This window comes from Schistocerca nitens, chromosome 2 (genome assembly GCF_023898315.1).
Source record: "Schistocerca nitens isolate TAMUIC-IGC-003100 chromosome 2, iqSchNite1.1, whole genome shotgun sequence".
Lineage (NCBI taxonomy): Eukaryota > Metazoa > Arthropoda > Insecta > Orthoptera > Acrididae > Schistocerca > Schistocerca nitens.
Window position 1 is genome coordinate 215,835,385 of NC_064615.1, and position 24,994 is coordinate 215,860,378.

Consider the following 24,994-nt stretch of genomic DNA (forward strand, 5'->3'; position numbering starts at 1 on the left):
AAAGAATTATTCTGTCAAGTCAACAAATCTGTCTGTCATTTTAATAACATGTTAAATTATGTCACTCGATGCAAATTAATAACTTTTCTGCACAAATTATGATAACAGATGTACATGTGACTTATAAACTATATCTCTTTTTAGTAGTTCTTTGACAATGTTATAAATACAAGCAGCAAGAAGGGTCGGGGAGGCAGTCGGAATGTCACTTTGGTGAAGTGTGTTTCTGTGTTATTGTTTGGGACGGAAAAACAATGCAAAGAACATGTAAAGGAAGTACTACTTTGTGTTGTGTTATGGTCTTTGGTGGACAGTGGAATTAATATGGCCACCAAAGTAATAAATATTTGATGTTTACATATGTGTTGGTTTCGCTCGTTCTTTATCATCAAAAGCACATGAAAAAACACGGGACCTCATGTTTTTTAACCCTAGACAACCAGATTTAGAGCCAGCATCAGCATCGAGACACAGCAGCGATCCAGCAAGCAGCAGCGATTACTACAATGCATTTTAATGGCGCCAACCTAACATCAAGTGCTAACAAGCTCCGTAAATTGGAGTGAAATAGTGCGATTATAGCAATCAGCAATATCTACGACCAGGCGACCATTACAAGGGGCATCGTGTCAAACGCTTTCCGGAAATCTAAGCGTGTGAAGTCTGCCTGTTGCTCTTCATCGATGGCTCGCAAGATATCATTTCATAAAAGGGCAAGGTAAGTTTCGCACGAACGACGGTTTCTAAAATCGTGCTGATTTGTGTAAAGACGTTTTTCTGTCTCAAGGAATTTTGTTTTATTCGAACTGAGAAAATGTTCAAGAAGTCTGCAGCAAACCTGTGTTAAGGATATTGGTCTATATACGGGATTCACCTGCGTTCCTTCCCAGTCGGTTGGGGCTGTTCGAAGTAGTACACTACTGGCCATTAAAATTGCTACACCACGAAGATGACGTGCTACGGACGCGAAATTTAACCGACAGGAAGAAGATGCTGTGATATGCAAATGATTAGCTTTTCAGAGCATTCACACAAAGTTACCTACGACGTGCTGGCATGAGGAAAGTTTCCAACCGATTTCTCATACAAAAACAGCAGTTGACCAGCGTTGCCTGGTGAAACGTTGTTGTGATGCCTCGTGTAAGGAGGAGAAATGCGTACCATCTCGTTTCCGACTTTGATAAAGCTCGGATTGTAGCCTATCGCGATTGCGGTTTATTGTATTGCGACATTGCTGCTCGCGTAGGTCGGGATCCAATGACTGTTAGCAGAATATGAAATCGGTGGGTTCAGGAGGGTAATACGGAACGCCGTGCTGGATCCCAACGGCCTCGTATCACTAGCAGTCCAGATGACAGGCATCTTATCTTCATGGCTGTAACGGATCGTGCAGCCACGTCTCGATCCCTGGGTCAACAGATGGGGACGTTTGCAAGACAACAACCATCTGCACGAACAGTTCGACGACGTTTGCAGCAGCATGGACTACCAGCTCGGAGACCATGGTTGCGATTACCCTTGACGCTGCATCACAGACAGGAGCGCCTACGATCGTGTACTCAACGACGAACCTGGGTGTGCGAATGGCAAAACGTCATTCTTTTTTTCGGATGAATCCAGGTTCTGTTTACGGCATCATGATGGTCGCATCCGTGTTTGGCGACATTGCGGTGAACGCACATTGGAAGCGTGTATTCGTCATCGCCATACTGGCGTATAACCCGGCGTGATGGTATGGGGTGCCATTGGTTACACGTCTCGGTCTCCTCTTGTTGGCATTGACGGCACTTAGAACAGTGGACGCTACATTTCAGACGTGTTTTGACCCGTGGCTCTACCCTTCCCTCGATCCCTGCGAAAACCTGCATTTCAGCAGGATAATGCACGACCGCATGTTGCAGGTCCTGTACGGGCTTTTCTGGAGACAGAAAATGTTCAACTGCTGCCCTGTCCAGCACATTCTCCAGGTCTCTCACCAAATGAAAACGTCTGGTCAACGGTGGCCGAGCAACTGGCTCGTCACAATACGCCAGTCACTACTCTTGATGAACTGTGGTATCGTATTGAGGCTGCATGGGCAGCTGAACCTGTACACGCCATCCAAGCTCTGTTTGACTCAATGCCCAGGCGTATCAAGGCCGTTATTACGGCCAGAGGTGGTTGTTCTGGCTACTGATTTCTCAGGATCTATGCACCCAAATTGCGTGAAAATGTAATCACATGTCAGTTGTAGTATAATATATTTGTCAAATGAATACTCGATTACGTCCCATAAATGTTTTATGGAATTCATGTTGGGCTATCTGGGTGGCCGAAAATTCGCTCGAATTGTCCAGAGCGTTTTTCAAACCAATCGCAATGATTGTGCCAGGTGACAAGGCGCACTCTTCCATAAAAATTCCATCAAGAATATGAAGTCCACGAATGGCTGCAAATAGTCTCTAACAAGGGAACCTCCCCATCGCACCCCCCTCAGATTAAGTCATAAGTTGGCACAGTGGATATGACTTGAAAAACTGAACACAGATCAATCGAGAAAACAGGAAGAAGTTGTGTGGAACTATGAAAAAAATTAATAAAATATACAAACTGAGGTATATCATCTGTATTTCCTCTTGGTGTAGCAATTTTAATGGCCAGTAGTGTATTATATTTCTCGTTTAAATAGGCAAGGCGTGATATTTGAGATAAAAATATTTGTACCAACTACAGTAGTACTTCTGTTGTGAGTTATGGCTCTTTCTCACTAGTCTCAGTTTTTGCCATTAGCTATGACGGCATCAGACTGAGGCGACAAAAGTCATAGGATCGCTCCTAATATCGTGTCGAACCTCCTTTTGTACGGCGTAGTGTGGCAACTAAGCGGCATGGACTCAACAAGTCGTTGTTTAGTCCCTTGCTGAAACACTGAGTCATGCTGCCTCACAGCCGTCCAGAATCGCGAAAGTATCGCCGAGGCAGGATTGTTTGTACGAAGTGACCTCTCGATTACGTCCCATAAATGTTTGATGGAATTCATGTTGGGCTATCTGGGTGGCCGAAAATTCGCTCGAATTGTCCAGAGCGTTTTTCAAACCAATCGCAATGATTGTGCCAGGTGACAAGGCGCACTCTTCCATAAAAATTCCATCAAGAATATGAAGTCCACGAATGGCTGCAAATAGTCTCTAACAAGGGAACCTCCTCATCGCACCCCCCTCAGATTAAGTCATAAGTTGGCACAGTGGATATGACTTGAAAAACTGAACACAGATCAATCGAGAAAACAGGAAGAAGTTGTGTGGAACTATGAAAAAAATTAATAAAATATACAAACTGGGGTAGTCCATGCGCAACATATGCAACATCAAGGGAGAAATGACCTCAGGAGCGCCGTGGTCCCGTGGTTGGCGTGAGCAGCTGCGGAGCCAGCGGTCCTTGGTTCAAGTCTTCCCTCGACTGAAAATTTTACTTTCTTTATTTTCGCAAAGTTATGATCTGTCTGTTCGCTCATTGACGTCTCTGTTCACTGTAATAAGTTTAGTGTCTGTGTTTTGCGACCGCACCGCAAAACCGTGCGATTAGTAGACGAAAGGACGTGCCTCTCCAATGGGAACCGAAAACATTTGATCGCAAGGTCATAGGTCAACCGATTCCTCCACAGGAAAACACGTCTGATATATTCTATACGACACTGGTGACGGCATGTGCGTCACATGACAGGAATATGTTGTCGGCCCATCTAACGTGTACACTTAGGGAATGTGTAAAAAGATTCTTCTACCTTGCCCGATTTAGGTTTTCTTGTGGATGTGATAATCACTCCCAAAAAAGTTATGAAAACATAAGAGTTTGTAACATTAACTGAAAATAAAAAACTAAACTTTTCACTCGAGGGAAGACTTGAACCTACGACCTCTCGTTCCGTAGCTGCTCTCGCTAACCACGGGACCACGACGCTCCTTCACTCTTATTGTCCTTGATGTTGCCTATCTTCGAATGGACTACTCAGTTTTTATATTTTGCTAATTTTTTTCATAGTTCCACACAACTTCTTCCTGTTCTCTCGATTGATCTGTGTTCAGTTTTTCAAGGCCTATCCACTGTGCCAACTTATAACTAAATCTGAGGGGGGTGCGATGGGGAGGTTCCATTGTAAGTACCGAACACATTCACTTACAGCCAATGATAGGTTCAGCTGAACCAGAGGACGCGTTGCACTGCATGTAGACACACTCCCGGCCATTATGAAACCACCACCAGCAGCTCGCACAGTGCCTCGCCATTGTGAAGCCACCACCTGCCTGCACAGTACCTAGTTGACAACTTGGGTCCACGGCTTCTTGAGGTCTGTGCCACACTCGAACCCTACCGCCAGCTCTTACTGACTGAGATCGGGACTCATCTAACCGGGAAACGGTTTTCCATTCTTGGAGGTCCTGCCGATATGGTCACGAGCCCAGGAGAGGGGCTGGAAGCGACGTCATGCTCTTAGTACAGGGACTCACGTCGGTCCTCTGCTGCCGTAGCTCATTAACGCCAAATTTGGCCGCACTGAAAGGATACGTTCGTCGTACGTCCCTCGCTGATCCCTGCGGTTACTTCACCCAGTGTTGCTTGTCTGTTAGCACTGACAACTCTATGCAAATGCCGCTGCTGTGGGTCGTTGAGTGTAGGCCGTCGGCCTCTGCGTTGTCCGTGGTGAGAGGTAATACATGAAATTTGGTATTCTCTACACACTCTTGCCACTGTTCAACTCGGAGTATTGAATTCCCTCACTATTTTCCGAAATGGAATGTCCATGCGTCTAGTCCAATAACCGTTCCGCGTTCAAGTCTTTTAATTCCCGTCATGCGGCCATAATCACGTGCGAAACTTTTTGACCTTTTATACGTTGTCTACGTGATACTTCCGGCTTCTATATACAGGGTGGTCGATTCATCGTGACCAGGCCAAATATCTCACAAAATAAGCGTCAAACGAAAAAACTACAAAGAATGAAACTTATCTAGCTTGAAGGGGGAAACCAGATGGCGCTATGACTGGCCCGCTAGATGGCGCTGCCATAGGACAAACGGCTGTCAAACGCGTTTTTTAAAAATAGGAACCCCCGTTTTTTATTACATATTCGTGTAGTATGTAAAGAAATATGAATGTTTTAGTTGGACCACTTTTTTCGCTTTGTGATAGATGGCGCTGTAATTGTGACAAACATATGGCTCACAATTTTAGACGAACAGTTGGTAACAGGTAGGTTTTTTAAATTAAAACACAGAACGTAGGTACGTTTGAACATTTTATTTCGGTTGTTCCATTGTGATACATGTACCTTTGTGAACTTATCATTTCTGAGAACGCATGCTGTTACAGCGTGATTACCTGTGAATACCACATTAATGCAATAAATGCTCAAAATGATCTCCGTCAACCTCAATACATTTTGCAATACGTGTAACGACATTCCTCTAAACAGCGAACAGTTCGCGTTCCGTAATGTTCGCACGTGCATTTACAATGCGCTGACGCATGTTGTCAGGCATTGTCGGTGGATCACGATAGCAAATATCCTTCAACCTTCCCCACAGAAAGATGTCTGGGGAAGTCAGATCCGGTGATCGTGCGGTCCACGGTATGATGCTTCGAGGACCAATCCACCTGTCATGAAATACGCTATTCAATACCGCTTCAACCGCACGCGTACTATGTGCCGGACATCCATCGTGTTGGAAGTACATCGCCATTCTGTCATGCAGTGAAAGATCTTATAGTAATATCGGCAGAGCATTACGTAGAAAATCAGCATACATTGCACCATTTAGACTGCCATCGATGAAATGGGTGCCAATTATCCTTCCTCCCATAATGCCGCACCATACATTAACCCGCCAAGGTCGCTGATGTTCCACTTCATATTATGCCGGTTTACATTACCGCTGTTGGTGAATGACGCTTCGTCGCTAGATAGAACACGTACAAAAAATCTGTCATCGTCCCGTAATTTCTCTTGTGCCCAGTGGCAGAACTGTACACGACGTTCAAAGTCGTCGCCATGCAATTCCTGGTGCATAGAAATATGGTACGGGTGCAATCGATGTTGATGTAGCATTCTCAACGCCGATGTTTTTGAGATTCCCGAGTCTCGCGCAGTTTGTCTGCTACTGATGTGCGGATTAGCCGCAACAGCAGCTAAAACACCTACTTGGGCATCATCATTTTTTGCAGGTCGTGGTTGACCTTTCACACGTGGGTGAACACTTCCTGTTTCCTTAAATAACGTTAATATTCGGCGAACGTTCGGGACACTTAGATGATGTCGTCCAGGATACCGAGCAGCATATATAGCACACGCCCGTTGGGCATTTTGATCACAAAAGCCATACATCAACACGATATCGACCTTTTCCGCATTGTTAAACGGTCCATTTTAACACGGGTAATGTATCACGAAGCAAATACCGACCGCATTGGAGGATTGTTGCGTGATACCACGTACTTATACGTTTGCGACTATTACAGCGCCATCTATCACAAAGCGAAGAAAGTGGTCCAACTAAAACATTCATATTTCTTTACGTACTACATGAATATGCAATAAAAATGGGGTTTCCTATTTTAAAAAATTCATTTGATATCCGTTTGACCTATGGCAGCGCCATCTAGCGGGCCAACCATAGCTCCATCTTGATTCCCCCTTCAAGCTAGACGAGTTTCGTCTTTGTAGTTTTTTCGTTTGATGCTTATTTCGTGAGATATTTGGCCCTGTCACGATCAATGGACCACCATGTATATGCATGTCGCTATCGCATGAGCTTTGTCACCTCGGTGTGTATATCCCATGGGACTTCTGGTCTTTAAGTGTGAGGAACCCACACTAAAATTTGGGTCATTTGTTTTCAATGCGCCCTGTACTTTCATCATCTGGAATTAGTTGGCAGGCCCATGCTTCGTTGCAGTCTTGTGACGAATAGAATGATTATTGGGGGTCTTGATTACGACAACCCTTTGTCATAGGCGAGTGACTCATTGGCAAACACTTGGAGTCCATAGCTTATGTTGGCTGCTGAGTCATTAGAGAACGAAAGTAGCTGGGTGATAGTGCGTACTCTGCGTTTGCCTGGCGTTTGGATTTATATAAGTTGCACATGTTTCTGGGCACGATATGATATTTGCTGATAAATAAGAATTTTAAGCGGAGAAGATTGCGTGTTGAAATATTTTTATTTCCTCGATTTTCGCTTTGACCATAGTCTAGCTGTCAGGATAGGATCTTTTGGAAATGATATTACTGTGCATGAATCGTATAATCATAACAAGCACACACTCTCTTTTTGGACTTCTTTGGATTCATAAAGGAGCGTAACTGTGAATGAAGAAGTGTATTTCTAAGAATCACCGAAAGAGGTCATCAAACTGTAAATGTTAGTTGAAAACGATAAACAAAACCTTAAACTCTGTCACAATTTTGTCAAATTGACGGATCTTGATTCGGCGACATAAAATTGTTGCCTGAACTACTTATTCTGATGCAGAGAAATACAGTTTGCTCAGACGGTCCGATTGAAATCTTTTTCCCAGCTCCTTAAGTTTTATTACAATAACGACAATATCGAGCAAACTTCCTCGTGTGCAGCTATAACCGCTAGCGTCACTACTACGTAGTTACTTGTATGAAATTATAAAACGATCACATACATGAACACCACATACAGGGATTGGACAAAAATGTGGAAACTCCGCGATAAATCTATACTTGAACATAACTGTAGATGCTAGCCATGTCTGTACGCTGCGCTGTTGTATCTGACCACGAACGCCACCAGTGCAATGTCATAAATATCTTACAAGTGACACTCTTGGTCAGAACAGTGTTCTGTGTAGTTGCGAGTGCGTTGTGTCACAGCTGAGTGAGCTCGGGCGTGGGCAAATTGTTGGTGCTTGTATGATGGGTAATTCCGTAAACAAGGTAGCCTAAGTGTTTGGTGGTTCAAGAGGCACCGTATCTAAGATTTACACCGTATACAGGGAACAATTGACAGGAATGGGGGAAAGAAATACAGTAGAAGAAGAATGGGTAGCTCTGAGGGATGAAGTAGTGAAGGCAGCAGAGGATCAAGTAGGTAAAAAGACGAGGGCTAATAGAAATCCTTGGGTAACAGAAGAAATATTGAATTTAATTGATGAAAGGAGAAAATATAAAAATGCAGTGAATGAAGCAGGCAAAAATGAATACAAACGTCTCAAAAATGAGATCGACAAGAAGTGCAAAATGGCTAAGCAGGCATGGCTAGAGGACAAATGTAAGGATGTAGAGGCTTGTCTCACTAGGGGTGAGATAGATACTGCCTACAGGAAAATTAAAGAGACCTTTGGAGAGAAGAGAACCACTTGTATAAATATCAAGAGCTCAGATGGCAACCCAGTTCGAAGCAAAGAAGGGAAGGCAGAAAGGTGGAAGGAGTATATAGAGGGTTTATACAAGGGCGATGTACTTGAGGACAATATTATGGAAATGGAAGAGGATGTAAATGAAGATGAAATGGGAGATAAGATACTGCGTGAAGAGTTTGACAGAGCACTGAAAGACCTGAGTCGAAACAAGGCCCCGGGAGTAGACAACATTCCATTAGAACTACTGATGGCCTTGGGAGAGCCAGTCATGACAAAACTCTACCATCTGGTGAGCAAGATGTATGAGACAGGCGAAATACCCTCAGACTTCAAGAAGAATATAATAATTCCAATCCCAAAGAAAGCAGGTGTTGACAGATGCGAAAATTACCGAACTATCAGTTTAATAAGTCACAACTGCAAAATACTAACGCGAATTCTTTACAGACGAATGGAAAAACTGGTAGAAGCGGACCTCGGGGAAGATCAGTTTGGATTCCGTAGAAATGTTGGAACACGTGAGGCAATACTAACCTTACGACTTATCTTACAAGAAAGATTAAGAAAAGGCAAACCTACGTTTCTAGCATTTGTAGACTTAGAGAAAACTTTTGACAACGTTAACTGGAATACTCTCTTTCAAATTCTGAAGGTGGCAGGGGTAAAATACAGGGAGCGAAAGGCTATTTACAATTTGTACAGAAACCAGAAGGCAGTTATAAGAGTCGAGGGGCATGAAAGGGAAGCAGTGGTTGGGAAAGGAGTGAGACAGGGTTGTAGCCTCTCCCCGATGTTATTCAATCTGTATATTGAGCAAGCAGTAAAGGAAACAAAAGAAAAATTCGGAGTAGGTATTAAAATTCATGGAGAAGAAGTAAAAACTTTGAGGTTCGCCGATGACATTGTAATTCTGTCAGAGACAGCAAAAGACTTGGAAGAGCAGTTGAACGGAATGGACAGTGTCTTGAAAGGAGGATATAAGATGAACATCAACAAAAACAAAACGAGGATAATGGAATGTAGTCAAATTAAATCGGGTGATGCTGAGGGGATTAGATTAGGAAATGAGACACTTAAAGTAGTAAAGGAGTTTTGCTATTTAGGGAGCAAAATAACTGATGATGGTCGAAGTAGAGAGGATATAAAATGTAGACTGGCAATGGCAAGGAAATCGTTTCTGAAGAAGAGAAATTTGTTAACATCGAGTATAGATTTAAGTGTCAGGAAGTCGTTTCTGAAAGTATTTGTATGGAGTGTAGCCATGTATGGATGTGAAACATGGACGATAACCAGTTTGGACAAGAAGAGAATAGAAGCTTTCGAAATGTGGTGCTACCAGAAGAATGCTGAAGATAAGGTGGGTAGATCACGTAACTAATGAGGAGGTATTGAATAGGATTGTGGAGAAGAGAAGTTTGTGGCACAACTTGACTAGAAGAAGGGATCGGTTGGTAGGACATGTTTTGAGGCATCAAGGGATCACAAATTTAGCATTGGAGGGCAGCGTGGAGGGTAAAAATCGTAGAGGGAGACCAAGAGATCAATACACTAAGCAGATTCAGAAGGATGTAGGTAGCAGTAGGTACTGGGAGATGAAGCTTGCACAGGATAGAGTAGCATGGAGAGCTGCATCAAACCAGTCTCAGGACTGAAGACCACAACAACAACAACAGGGAAAGCGGCAAAAAAATCATTCGCTAAGTCACAAGGCGGACGAAATTGTATTTGAGTGATCGGGGCAGACGATCATTGAAGAGGACTGTGGCGAAAAATAAGTGCATGACGGCTGCAAAAATCACTGAAGAGCTAAATGTCGCACTCATGAACAACGTCAGCACCAAAACAACCCGATGGGAGCTCTAGAAAGAGGGGAATTACAAAGCCACTCATCAGTTATGTAAATGCCCTTAAGGGGAAAACGTGGTGATGAAGCCATAAAACCTGAAGTGTGAAGCTATAGAAGGAAGTCATTTGATCGGATGAGTCTTGTTTCACACCGTTTTCAACTTCTGGCCCAGTTTACGTCCAAAGAGTGAAACATGGCGCGGTTCAGCGATGATTTGGACACCCATATCGTGGTATGTCTTAGAAATTAGGTTAAGGAAAGCCTCACCTACGTTTCTAGCATTTGTAGACTTACAGAAAGCTTTTGACAACGTTGACTGGAATACTCTCCTTCAAATTCTGAAGGTGGCAGGGGTAAGATACAGGGAGCGAAAGGCTACTTACAATTTGTACAGAAACCAAATGGCAGTTATGAGTCGAGGGCATGAAAGGGAATCGGTGGTTGGGAAGGAAGTGAGACAGGGTTGTAGCCTCACCCCGATGTTATTCAATCTGTATACTGAGCAAGCAGTAAAGGAAACAAAAGAAAAATTCGGAGTAGGTATTAAAATCCATGGAGAAGAAATAAAAACTTTGAGGTTCGCCGATGACATTGTAATTCTGTCAGAGACAGCAAAGGACTTGGAAGAGCAGTTGAACAGAATGGACAGTGTCTTGAAAGAACGATATAAGATGAACATCAACAAAAGCAAAACGAGGATAATGGAATGTAGTCGAATTAAGTCAGGTGATGCTGAGGGAATTCGATTAGGAAATGAGACGCTTAAAGTAGTCAATGAGTTTTGCTATTTGGGGAGCAAAATAACTGATGATGGCCGAAATAGAGACGATATAAAATGTAGACTGGCTATGGCAATGCCTCAAATTTTGTAGAACCTGCAAAGGTGACGTTTGAAAAGTTGGAACAGACCTATGGGAAACATTCCTTATCAAGAGCAAAATGTTTTCGCTGGCACAAATGTTTTTTGGCAGGCCGAGAACACGTTGAAAATGAACCTTGCTCAGGGAGACTTTCAACTTCAAAAAACGACGAAAACGCTGAACGTGTGTATGCTCTTGTGAAATCAGACCGACGTTAACGATAAAGATGATGGATGACCTGTTAAACACTTTCAGCGTACATAGAATTTTGGCCGAAGTTTTGGGTTTGTGCCAAAATGGTGCCGAAAAACCTCACAGCTAGGCAGAATGAGAATCGAAGAAACGTGGGCGTGATCTTTTTGAGAGGATCGCCAAAGACCACAAATAGTTCAGTAGTGTAATCACAGGTGATTTTTGAGTACGATTCTGAGACAAAGCGGTGAAGTGAGGAGTGGCACAATGAGACATCTCCTCGACTAAAAGAAGCTCGGATGAGCAAATCAAAGATGAAAAAAGGAATTTGTTCCTTCAGACAGTCAACACAACAAATACACCACCTCCTTTTCCCATTAGCCTATCCTTTCGATGCACGCTAAAATTTTCCCCAAGGATCTCAGGACTGTCAACATCAGGTTTTAACCAGCATTCTGTGCCTAGTATTATGCGAGCTTCAGATTTTTTTTTAGGAGCGCATCAAACTCTAGCACTTTGTTGCGAACGCTTCGGTAGGTAATCACTAGGACTTTAATTATCTCAGCTGCAGGAGGCATTTCTTTGGAGCTTACACTGATACTTCTGGGTTTCCTAAAGCAATCGTTATCTGAGGTGAATGGAGAGGGCGTACTGTAAAAAAGCGACACTTGTTTACACCCCACACACCGTCAGCTACTTGGGTAGCTGCTTATGATGTGTAGTGCGTACCTGGACCATTTAAGGGGGTCCTGCGACTGTCAACCCTATGGCCCAAGTCTAGATAGTCCACCCTAGTTTGTCACAGAACTTTCGAAGTCTCCGGTTCAAGCCTTCCAATCGACTCAGAAGCAGGCGGCCATGATCTGTTTTGAGGACAATGCCGAAGATTGTGAATTTCGTTGAAACTCCAGTTCACACTGTTTCTGCAGTACCATCAGTTATATATTTCTGCGATTTCCTAGAATTAGCACAGTTCCGGCAGCTCCGTTCAGCATACCACGGTTTCGACACAACAGTCGCTGTTTACGGAGCAATAGGAACAGTTAACTACGAGTGGACCTTTCATTCATTGTAACTAATTCATAGACTGCCAAGAGAGAGCAAAGTTATTTAGAATTCATTGTATTAGGGTGTGTGTGAAATCTTAACTGCTAAGGTCATGAGTCCCTAAGCTTACACACTACTTAACCTAAATTATCCTAAGGACAAACACACACACCCATGCCCGAGGGAGGACTCGAACTTCCGCCGGGACCAGCCGCACAGTCCATGACTGCAGCGCCTAAGACCGCTCGGATAATCCCGCGCGGCATTGTATTAGGGGTAAGACAAGTGCCATGCATCTGTTACCAAAGTGCAATTGTGTATCCTCACTGTTAATAAACGTTGCTAATTATTTCGTATAATTGTGCCACGTTTCAGTGCTAGTCCCATTCGGCGAAACAAACATATGATTGAAACTTCCTGGCAGATTAAAACTGTGTGTCCGACCGAGACTCGAACTCGGGACCTTTGCCTTTCGCGGGCAAGTGCTCTACCAACTGAGCTACCGAAGCACGACTCACGCCCGGTACTCACAGCTTTACTTCTGCCAGTATCTCGTCTCCCACCTTCCAAACTTTACAGAAGCTCTCCTGCGAACCTTGCAGAACTAGCACTCCTGAAAGAAAGGATATTGCGGAGACATGGCTTAGCCACAGCCTGGGGGATGTTAAAGATATAATTATTTACTACTAGCGTGCATAGTGCTTCCACCTTACACAGATCTATAGTGGAAATACGCTTTCGGCTGTTGTGTATCTTTCGGCTGAATTGATACTAACATTCAGTTACAGCATCCCAAATGGCATGTCACGTTAGTCCGTAGTATCAGCCGATAGTACAGATAATTTTCTACTCTTGTGACCTCGTGCTGGCGAAGTGTGGTCTCCTTCACCAAGTCTAGTTATGGAGCGACGACAAATGCGGTACAGCTTGCTTCTAAACCAAACATTGACAATAACTCGCTGATCAACAAAACCTGGATCGATTCATGTTGCAACGTATGCCGGCGTCACCTGAGACCAACAAATAAAACATCGTCAACTGTCTAAAGTCTCCCACACCGTTATCTTTCCGTCACATTCTCTGCCACATCAGGTTGGACTTCTAAGACAGATCAGAGGCTAGACTGTCATGAAAACAAAGATGCATACGCGGAGAGCTGGAGTGCCTAGATAGAATCACGTTTCAAACGATGGCGTAAGAAAAAGTTTGATTATTTGATCGGTCCAGCAGATACGTTTGAGATAATCGTCTACAATGTATGGTACAGGGAGGCTTCGTAGTGATCGTTGATGAAAGAAGGTTCCGGGTTTGACCATGAGAGTTGCTGGGCAGAAACACTACATAGCGATCTGTAAAGTATCACTTGTTATATACGATAACAGGCTACCGTTTCGTCGAAAATGGAGACAAAATATGAAAAATAACGAACTGTGCCACTAGCCTCGTAAATACTGAAGAACATATTAAAAAGACACTTGCATCCGAAATGTGCTGTTGTAACAATAAGAAAAATAAGGTAGTGAGTTAAATGTAAATGTTTCAGGTAAAAATAGGCGAAGAAACAAGCTTGGGAAAAATAAGTGGAAGAGAGAAGGAAAATATCTCTAGACATCCAGGATAATGGAGACAGCTTCCAACTGAGAACTGAAAAATTAAGATCGGCTTGACTGACACACAATGTGAGTGAGAAAGAGAGAGAGGCAGTAAAAAGGGTATCAGATGGCAATGATTTAGGAAACAGTTATCTGACGATCTCTGAGGGAAACCGCACACTGGACGCCGAAAGCTTAGCGCTGAACCTGCGTCAACCCTCTATCGATTATCTGTGTAGCGAGCACGTAAGATACAACTTTCCCCAAGACTGTGGTATTTTACGCACCTCCCAGAATTACACAACGACGTTGTGAAACGACATAACAATCCCCAGCGGCTCAGAAACAGACAGCAGTACCAAGCTAATGACCACATTTTTTACAAACTGTAAACATGCGTAAACTCGCTTGCTTGTTTGACATTCAACGTTCAGGATTTCGTACGTTTTCCGAAGGAAGATCCCACCTGTACTGCATGCTCATGTTGTGTCCACTGGTTGCCGTTCAATAACACCATCATCATCATCGTCTTTTTCTTCTCCTTCTCCTCCTCCTTTCGCAATTTCAGGTTCACGCACTTGTTCCTGTATCGTATACACTTCTCTCGGCCACCTGGATCTGGGTCTTCCTACGTCCCTTCTTGCCTCTTACAGCATAGCCTGATGTGGGAGTCTCTCTGCACTCTTTCACTGCAGGTGATGTTCCCATTATGATTTAATTTCTTTCTTATATTATTATTTCTTATGTGGTCTTCCCTGGCTTTCGCGAAAAATTTAATTTCTGTTGCTTGTATTTTACTTCTACCAAGGCTTTTGAGGGACCCATAACTAACTTCCATACAACAATACAGGTCTAGCAACAGTTTTGAAAATTTCAATATTGTTTCCTTCCGTATTTTGGGTTGGAATATTGATTAATATTTGTTAATCTTATTTTCTATGTTCTTGTCCATATCATAGCTTATATAACATCTTAAAGAGTTGACGCTGGAGACTCGCTCAAGTGGAATATTATCTATTATTTTTGAGTGGTTAGCATATTTTCCGCTATCACCCAAAATTTTGATTTTCTTTATTGATACACGATGGTTACACTCTCTTTTTCCTAACTGGTGTAGTTTATACACTGCTTGTCGTAGCTCACATAAACTTACTTCCAAAATTGTTACATCATCTGCAACAAGGCTGCAACCTTCCACTAACCTTATTTATTGTGGATGTAAATGATTTGGTTAAGACCTGAAGACAGGCGGTAAATCGAGTTTTACAAATTAAGAGAAATAAATATGCAAATTTTATTATGTAGGCAGATGTTGTAACAATTTTGGAAGAAAGCGAAGATGAGTTACAAAGAACAGTTTATAAACTACATCAGTTACGGTTGGATAACACATTAGAAACAATTAGTATGGAAATCATACGTTGAGTGTAGATGGGGCTGTAAGAACAATTTCTAAACAGCATTTGCAATGTTGTAATTAGTCATTGTTATTGCTATACCTCCAGAATGAGTTTCGGCGTTGAAATTCCCGTTACCAGGTAAATTACATAAAACTTTCAGTGCAGTGTGGAAGATGGTTCGTGCCTGACGTTGTGTTTACGTCTCACCCGCCTCCACCACCCCCCCCCCCTCAATAAAGTGTGACACACTTAACACAAAATCTCGGACACTAATATGTAATCTCTAATATGTACTTGATGATGGAGAGAAAATTCCAAAACTCGTTACAAGTATATGACAATAGAACCGACTTAATAAGAAAATGCGTTTTGGTCCAGTTACAAAGATATAACTATATTGAGGAGCTGTTAATTTCATTGGATATTACGATGGACAAAATTTTGGAGACTCATAAAGCAAAACCTGTGAATCTAAGATCTGTATAAAGCAGCATAACTCTTCAGTATTTACGGCTAGGAAAATCATTTGTGGTAAGGGAATCCTGAAGTGGACGAATCTTGTGACGATGGGAAACAAAGGGCGTGAAAATGTGCGTACAGACATCGCGTATCTTCAGTAAATTTACAGTTTGTTACAGAATTGATTTTTATTCACGTCGTGGTTCTAGAAGCAAGTTCAGCGGAATAAATTAAAATGACAGCCCTGTACAGCTCCACTGTCAGAGCTGTGTGTTCATTGGGAGCCTATGTTTTCGGTGCCGCTATGACAGCAGCCGTATCTCCGCGCGCCGTTTGTTCCGAACAATAGACACGTCATCCATTCAGGAGGATAATTCCGGCCGCGGTTTGTTGGCACAAGCCGGCGGCGGCCGACCGGAAGTGCACTGGACTCACCTTCGGCTCGGCGAGAAGTCGACCCCTGGCGCGCTCCGGTTGCGTGTCGGCTCAGCGGAACAGGTCCCGTACGGAGCAGACGTCGGCGTCGCAGGCGCACTACACACGGCCCGGGCTGTCAGCGCGCGGGTTCATTCACTCTGCCTGCCACCAGACAGACTGGCTCTGCAGACGCGTGCCGGCCGCACCGGCGGTGGGCGACGACGCCAGCGCCCGGCGCCTGCTAGCGGCCGCCCGCGGAACTAACGGCTGCCAGTGCGGGTGCTGTGCGCGCGCAGCTGTCACTCCGTGGCGATGTCTCGCCGCGGTCGATTTTCTTAATTCCTAAGGGCAGCGCGCGTGTTATCGGTAAAGCTAAAAACATTTTCACGTACATATCAATTGTGACAAAATCCTACGCAAAACGTCGCGCCGCTATACACCCGAAATCGAATGTGAGCAATCGAGTTCGAATCGATTTCTTCAGATGAAAACTGGTTTGTTCGTCGTAATTTAAATTCTAAGTAATACACAACTGGCCATTTCAAATTGCTACACCAAGAAGAAATGCAGATGAGAAACGGGTATACATTGGACAAATATATTATACTAGAACTGACATGTAATTACATTTTCACGCAACTTCGGTGCATAGATCCTGAGAAATCAGTACCCAGAATAACCACCTCTGGCCGTAATAACGGCATTGATACGCCTGGGAATTGAGTCAGAGCCTGGATGGCGTGTACAGGTACAGCTGCCCATGCAGCTTCAACACGATACCACAGTTCATCAAGAGTAGTGACTGGCGTATTGTGACGAACCAGTTGCTCGGCCACCATTGACCTGACGTTTTCAATTGGTGACAGATCTGGAGAATGTGATGGCCAGGGCAGCAGTCGAACATTTTCTGTATCCAGAAAGGCCCTTACAGGACCTACAACATGCGGTCGTGCATTATTCTGCTGAAATGTAGGGTTTCGCAGAGATCGAATGAAGGGTAGAGCCACGGGTCGTAACGCATCTGAGATGTAACGTCCACTGTTCAAGGTGCCGTCAATGCGAACAAGAGGTGACCGAGACGTGTAACCAATGGCACCCCATACCTTCATGCCGGGTGATACGCCAGTATAGCGATGACGAATACACGCTTCCAATGTGCGTTCAGCGTGATGTCGCCAAACACGGATGCGACCATCATGATGCCGTAAACAGAACCTGGATTCATCCGAAAAAATGATGTTTTGCCATTCGTGCACCCAGGTTCGTCGTTGAGTACACCATCGCAGGCTCTCCTGTCTGTGATGCAGCGTCAAGGGTATCCGCAGCCATGGTCTGTGAGCTGATAGTCCATGCTGCTGCAAACGTCGTCGAACTGTTCGTGTAGATGGTTGTTGTCTTGCAAACGTCCCCATCTGTTGACTCAGTGATCGAGACGTGGCTGCACGATCCGTTACAGCCATGCGGATAAGATGCCTGTCATTTCGACTGGTAGTGATACGAGGCCTTTGGGATCCAGCACGGCGTGCCGTATTACCCTCCTGAACCCACCGATTCCATATTCTGCTAACAGTCATTGGATCTCGACCAACGCGAGTAGCAATGTCGCGATACGATAAACCGCAATCGCGATAGGCCACAATCCGACATTTATCAAAGTTCGAAACGTGATGGTACGCATTTCTCCTCCTTACACGAGCCATCACAACAACGTTTCACCAGGCAACGCAGGTCAACTGCTGTTTGTGTATGATAAATCGGTTGGAAACTTTCCTCATGTCAGCACGTTGTAGGTCTCGCCACCGGCGCCAACTTTGTGTGAATGCTCTGAAAAGCTAATCATTTACATATTACAGCATCTTCTTCCTGTCGGTTAAATTTCGCGTCTGTAGCTCGTCATCTTCGTGGTGTAGCAATTTTAATGGCCAGTAGTGTAATAATTGGTCGTGACGTAATCATATTGATCCTTTTCATTAAGTTTATTTTCCAGCTTTTTTCTTAAGTTTTAGGTTTTATTATTTGGTCTGTCTTTTGGAGTGTTCAATAAGTAATGCAACACAGTTTTCCTCGGCCAATTTCGGTTGAAAAAAAAATGCGGAGTTTTTTGTAGCACATAGTGGAATATTCCCGCTTCAGGCTCTATAGATCCATAAAGTTCCGATAGGTGGCGGCGCTATACGTAGCCTTTAAAGTAGCATCTGTAACACCCGCCAGGATAGCAATAACGCGGTGCTTCCTGGACTCAGGTGGGCGCGCCAGCCCTGGATCGAATCCGCCCGTCGGATTAACGACGAAGGGCCGGTGTGCCTGTCAGCCTGGATGTGATTTTTAGGCGGTTTTCCACACCCCCCTAGGTGAATACCGGGCTGGTCCTCACGTACCGCCTCAGTTACACGACTCGCGGACATTTGCAACATCCGCTTAACCATGGCCGACCCTTAACTGCGGGACGAGGCTCAGACAAAGAAAGAAAGAAAGAAAGTAGTGTCTGTAGCGGAGGTGAGTTCCATGAAGAGAGTTCTCATTGAGTCCCTTTTGTCGGAAATCCAGAGCATGGCAGAGACCCGTAGGGGCTTGTAGAATGTCTGCGAACAACTGGCATTTACCAAAAGCACAGTGAGTCGTTTTGGCTCCGAGACGTCTGTCATCATCGCAACAAGGTCGCGCAAACTTGTCCGATCTCTCGCGTGCCGACCAGTTGTACACAGCTGTGACCCCTACAATGCTGGAACGTGTGGGACACTCATTCGACGAGATCGACGGATCACAATCAAACACCTTGCTGCGCAACTGCATATATTCTGTTAGCAGTGCTGACACGTTAGTCCGCTAGTTGGGATACTCAAAGGTGTGTGGCCACTGGGTTCCTCGCCATCTAAGACTTCCATCCGGTTGGCCCAGTGAAGAATGCACTCCGCGGGAAGCAGTACGTGGATGATTGGTACCATGCGGGCATACAGGCCCCCCAGTGAGGTGCCGTCGTACTGAACGGAGCTTATGTTGTAAAATAGGGTTTTGTAGCCAAAAGAGTGGGGAATAACATGGTGTACTGGAATTCTGAATAAAAACAATCTGATTTCAGAAAAAAACAGTTGCATTACTTATTGAATACTCCTCATACAGTCAACATAGAAGTTTTAGTTCAAAAATGGCTCTGAGCACTGCGGGACTTAACTGCTGAGGTCATCAGTCCCCTAGACATATTATAGAATCAGATATATCTTCTGAAGAAGCCTCAATTGCTTGGGCTGAAACCTAGGTAAAGGTTGGTTTCATTACCGCAATCGAGGCTGATAGTTTCTTATATATTCAACATATAAGTGGCTAACGCAACCACATAAACAAATAAATCAACAATAGCCACGCACAATCAGGACATTGGCCACCAATTCCGTTTCCGTATATCGCATAAAATGGACAAGGAACACAAGATTTATACGAAATCAGTAGATCGTAACATGTACTAAATGATAACCTACAAAGTAACAATATTAATTTCTTCAAAGACTTATAAAGAAAAGAAAAGGCACTCCGTCTTTAGGCCACAAGTGGCCCATGGGGACCATCCGACCGCCGTATCGTCTTCAGCTGAGGATGCAGATAGGAGGGGCGTGTGGTCAGCACACCGCTCTCCCGGTCGTTATGATGGTTTTCTTTGACCGGAGCCGCTACTATTCGGTCGAGTAGCATCTCAATTGGCATCACGAGGCTGAGTGCACCCCGAAAAATGACAACAGCGCGTTGCGGCCCGGAAGGACACCCATCCAAGTGCCGGCCACGCCCGACAGTGCTTAACTTCGGTAATGTGACGGGAATCGGTGTATCCACTGCGGCAAGGCCGTTGCAGTTACGTGATATATGCCGTGACGTAAATGTGTCTATGCAGAAAAGGTTCCATCTGCACTGTGTATTACTATCTTACAAGGGAACCTCCCCATCGCACCGCCTCAGATTTAGTTATAAGTTGCACAGTGGATAGGCATTGAAAAACTGAACACAGATCAATCAAGAAAACAGGAAGAAGCTGTGCGGAACTATGAAAAAATAAGCAAAATACACAAACTGAGTAGTCCATGTGCAACATAGGCAACATCAAGGAGTTTGTGAGCTCAGGAGAGCCGTGGCCCCGTGGTTAGGGTGAGTAGCTGTAGAACCAGAGGTCCTTGGTTCAAGTCTGCCCTCAAGTGAAATATTTTAATTTTTTATTTTCAGACAACTATTATCCGTCCGTCCGTTATGTTTTCATCACTTTTTTGGGAGTGATTATAACATCCACAACAAATCTTAAATCGGGCAAGGTAGAAGAATCTTTCTACCCATTCGACAACATATTCCTCTCATGTGACGCACATGCCGTCACCAGTGTCGTATAGAATAAATCAGACGTGTTTTCCTGTAGAGGAATCGGTTGACCTACGACGTTGCGATCAAATGTTTTCGGTTCCCATTGGAGAGGCACGTCCTTTCGTCTACTAATCGCACTAAACTTATTACAGTGAACAGAGACGCCAGTGAACGAACGGACAGATCATAACTTTGCGAAAATAAATAAAGTAAATTTGTCACTCGAGGGAAGACTTGAACCAAGGACCTCTGGTTCCGCAGCTGCTCACGCTAATCACGGGACCACGGCGTTCTTGGGCTCACACTCTTCTTAATATTGCCTATCTTACGCATGGGCTACTCAGTTTGCATATTTTGCTTATTTTTTTCATAGTTCCACACAACTTCTTCCTGTTTTCGCGATTGATCTGTGTTTCGTTTTTCAAGGCCTATTCACTGTGCCAACTTATAACTAAATCTAAGGGGGGTGCGATGGGGAGGTTCCCTTGTTAGCAATTGCAACTAGTTAACCGTATCAGTTAAGACTCTTGAACTATGTGAACAAGTGTATGTCAAAATGTTAAGCTACTATGTGTTTGTCACTGTGGTCTGTGTGACAGACAACTAAATTTCCAACAAAAATGCACTAACGAAATGATTTAAACAAGCAAATCTCTAAATATACACATTAAAGAGTATGTATCTTTCTGTACAGGATTGCATTTCGATACATAATTTCACTGGCACACAGCAAATGAACCTAATTGCATTTCAGATCAATGTAATTTACATGTAACAGGAACGCACCTGTGATAACAGCAGGCTACCGCAATGTGTCGAGCTAATTAAATATTAGTAAAAAGTGGCTGAAGTAGTACAGATCATTTCATAAATTTAAAAGAATTTGTTTTAAATACTATTAATTAATTCAAGCATCAATAAGGACGTATCAACAACTTCTATAATACTTTGCTTAGACAAAATCCAACTACAGTTTTGGAAGCTTCTGATCAAATGGAATCGTTTGATGTTCATCATCATAACATTTTGTTAGATTTTTATATTTGCATTTTTCTGGTGATTTTTGTTTTTGTACGTTTCCAGCCCTTTCCATCCCTTTCAACCCGTCCCCATAGAAACATTGTAAACACAATTTACATACAGTCAGAATCGGGAAATTATGAAGGATTCCCAAGGTCATTTGGATGCTCTGAAATATGCGTATTATTTGCCATCAACATAATGTAATTTATCCAATATTTGGGTCGTTGGACACGTAGTAATTCTGACTGTGGGCTTGTTTGATACCATGGAAAAGATGTCTCTATAGCCTAGAATAAAAACAGCAGCCTCAGCTGAAACGGGTGTCTTTTTTAGCAGTAACACTTTCATGCCCAGTTGTGGCTTCAGCAAACGACAGATGTGCGGATGTCTCCAAGATGGCACTGCATTGTTTCTGGCTAGGGTCAAGGTGGCAACACTGACTCATAAGTCGTTCTTTGCATCGATGTCATGTTGTTTATGAACAGAACAGAAATAAGTGAATATATGAGGAAACTTAGTATGGACACGTTTTCTGTAGATGATCCATAGACGATCAGGTAAAAAGGCCATTTTTCACTAGATCTTTGGAGGAGATAGTGGGATTTAGATCTTCTCCAAATGTAAATCCAACAACAGGAAGGCGTGGGACGAGGCTTACCAATTTGTCTCAAACAACGTGAGCAGAAGAGGGTAGATGCCCCTTTCGGGTTTCTAGACCATATCGCTTGAGTGGGCCGTAGGAAAAAGTGAAACGCTTTCTAAAGATTCACACATATAGTATATGGGATTTTTGAACAGCAGTTCACTTAACGGCGAAGTAACCTAACGGTCAAGCACACCCACTGGAAATACGTCGGCTCGGGATCGATCCGTGCTACCAACTTTTTTCCATTTTATTTTATTCCTCACAATGTTAAACAAGTAATTTTAGAATTTAAATGTATTAAAAGGAGTTCAATTTTTATACATAAAATTAATATTAGGTTGATGGATAAGTTCGTAGTGTTTTTGTTTTGCATGTTGCTATTCCGCTTGCTGTGGGTTCATTTATCGAGCGTCGTTTTTTATTTGTAGTGCTCTAGTGCTGTTTGAGTTTACATATTGTCATTTTGCTTTTGAATATAGTGAGTGGGGCTGTGGACGGTAGGAAATTGAGTGGAAAGTGGGGAAATCGGAACATTTCCGACATATTCTCCTGTTTAACTTCAGTAAAGTGGTGGCTGCAGCAGAGGTAGGCAGAAACATTTCCACCGTGTATGGAGATAATTCCATTGGATAAAGCATGGCAAGAAAATGGTTTTATCGTTTTTAGAGGATTGTTTGGATATTGACTCTCCACGTTCAGGAAGACCTTCCGGGTTTGATGAAGATCGTTTAAATGCATTAATCCACAGTGATACGGATTAATCCACAATAATTCACGTCATTGTGTTCGAGAAATACCAAATTTGATGAAATGTGATCATTCCAGCATCGAAAGGCATCTGCATGCAATGGGGAAGAGTGAAAAATCGACTGCACGGGTACCTCAACCTCTAAACCAAATTTAAAAAAATCATCGGGTGGCCATGTGTGCATCTCTGCTTACTGGTCACCAACTGGCTCGTGAGCAACACCGACCATTCCTATCATGTATCGTTACTGGCGACGAGAAATGGTGTTTTTATGCTAGCATAAGGGAAAGAAATCAGCAATTCCCGTACAAAGACCTGCACGCATCCACAAAGATAATATTATGCGTCTGGTGGAACCGTGACTGTGTGTTTTACAGCGAATTGCTTCTCCGAGGTGTACCCGTCACTGTTGACATTTATTGTCTACAACTAAGACGTCTTGAAGGCGCTATCGGAGCCGGCCGCGGTGGCCATGCGGTTCTAGGCGCTTCAGTCCGGAACCGCGCGACTGCTACGGTCGCAGGTTCGAATCCTGCCTCGGGCATGGATGTGTGTGATGTCCTGAGGATAGTTAGGTTTAAGTAGTTCTAAGTTCTAGGGGACTGGTGACCTCAAGAGTTAAGTCCCATAGTGCTCAGAGCCATTTGAATTTAGACGCTATCGGAGAACAACGACCAGGAAGACTGCGGGAAGTGATGCTACTCCACGATAACGCCCGCCCGGTTTCTGTTACACTGACAAAAAAAACACTATACAGGCTCTAGGCTGGAAAGCAATACCGCACCCACCTTATTCCCCTGATCTTGCGCCGTCAGATTTTTACCTTTTCGCTCTCAATCGAACAACGTTTAAGAAACTTACTTTCTGGATGGAAATGCGTTCCGAACATGACGCGACGAGTTCTTCGCTTCAAACCCATGTGATGTCCACTAAGAAAGTTACCCCAGCGTTCGTAGGCTGTTGTAAATAATAAAAGAGGTTATGTTATTGATGACTGAAGTCTCTGTTATGTGTCTCTGTAGTGTTTATTAAACTTACGGAAAAGCGTCCCAACCTAATATATTCATATATGGAGATGGTACCATCTTCATATAGTCAAGGCTAACCAGCCATTGACCTTCTTCCGTGGTGGATGCACACGCATTGCCCGAACTCCTACGGGACTCTGTAAGATTGTCAGCCGCGAGTAATGAGTGTAGTGGGCAGGGGCACTACGAATGTAGTGTGTGGACTTAAGTAGGGAATGTGGGTCTCACGGGGAGCGTACAAGGGATAAATCCCTGCAGTCGCACTACCACCTGTGCCCTCGGTGGATCAGATGGTTAGAGCGTTTGCCAGGTAGGCAGGAGATCCCTGGTTCAGGTCCCGCTCGGGGCACACATTTTGAACTGTCCCCGTTGATGTATATCGACGCCTGTTGACAGCTTAGGGTGTTGATTTAATTACCATTTCATTCTAATACATACACTTTAGTTAGAATTACTACAATTGTAAGTCAAAAGACCATAGGCCGTCATATTGCTAGACACTGGCAAAATTTGTAGTGTAGATGTAGATGATGGAGGTATAGATAGCTATTCGATATGCATAGCTGGTTAAAACTAAATAAATTGTTTAAACGTAGGAATTTAAAGAGATAAAGTAAACTGGATAAATTGAAAGAACAAGGGGATGTTGAGAGTTTCAAGAGGAGCATTAGGTAAATATTGACTGAAACCAAAGAAAGAACTGTTATGGAAGACGGATGAGTGATTTTGCGAGAAGAAATTGTGAAGTCAGTTGAGAATCAAACAAGACAGTAAAGAATACAGCAGTAACAATCCAAAATTTCCAATATATATAATGAATGGCAGACAGTTCTCATTGGATGTGGATAAATGAAAGATAATGCCTATGAAACTGAAAGGAACCCTATGGTGTTAGATTTCAAAATCAGTGACTAACAGTGACTGGATAAACAGTTTGCCACCGTCATGGAACGTCACTGACTCTAGGCTTCATTTTGGCTTCAGTGCGGCGATGAACAGAGTCCACGAGTTTATTCAGTTATACCATA

General features: G+C 43.6%; 1 long non-coding RNA gene across 1 annotated transcript in view; it reads right to left on the minus strand.

Annotated features, from left to right (window-relative positions):
• Positions 1-16,341, minus strand: part of LOC126235933 (uncharacterized) — a 574,660-nt gene extending 558,319 nt beyond the window's left edge. Inside the window, exon 1 of the long non-coding RNA XR_007544844.1 lies at positions 16,199-16,341. This is a non-coding gene — a long non-coding RNA (uncharacterized LOC126235933). The remainder of the gene's footprint in view (positions 1-16,198) is intronic.
• Positions 16,342-24,994: the final 8,653 nt, after the last annotated feature.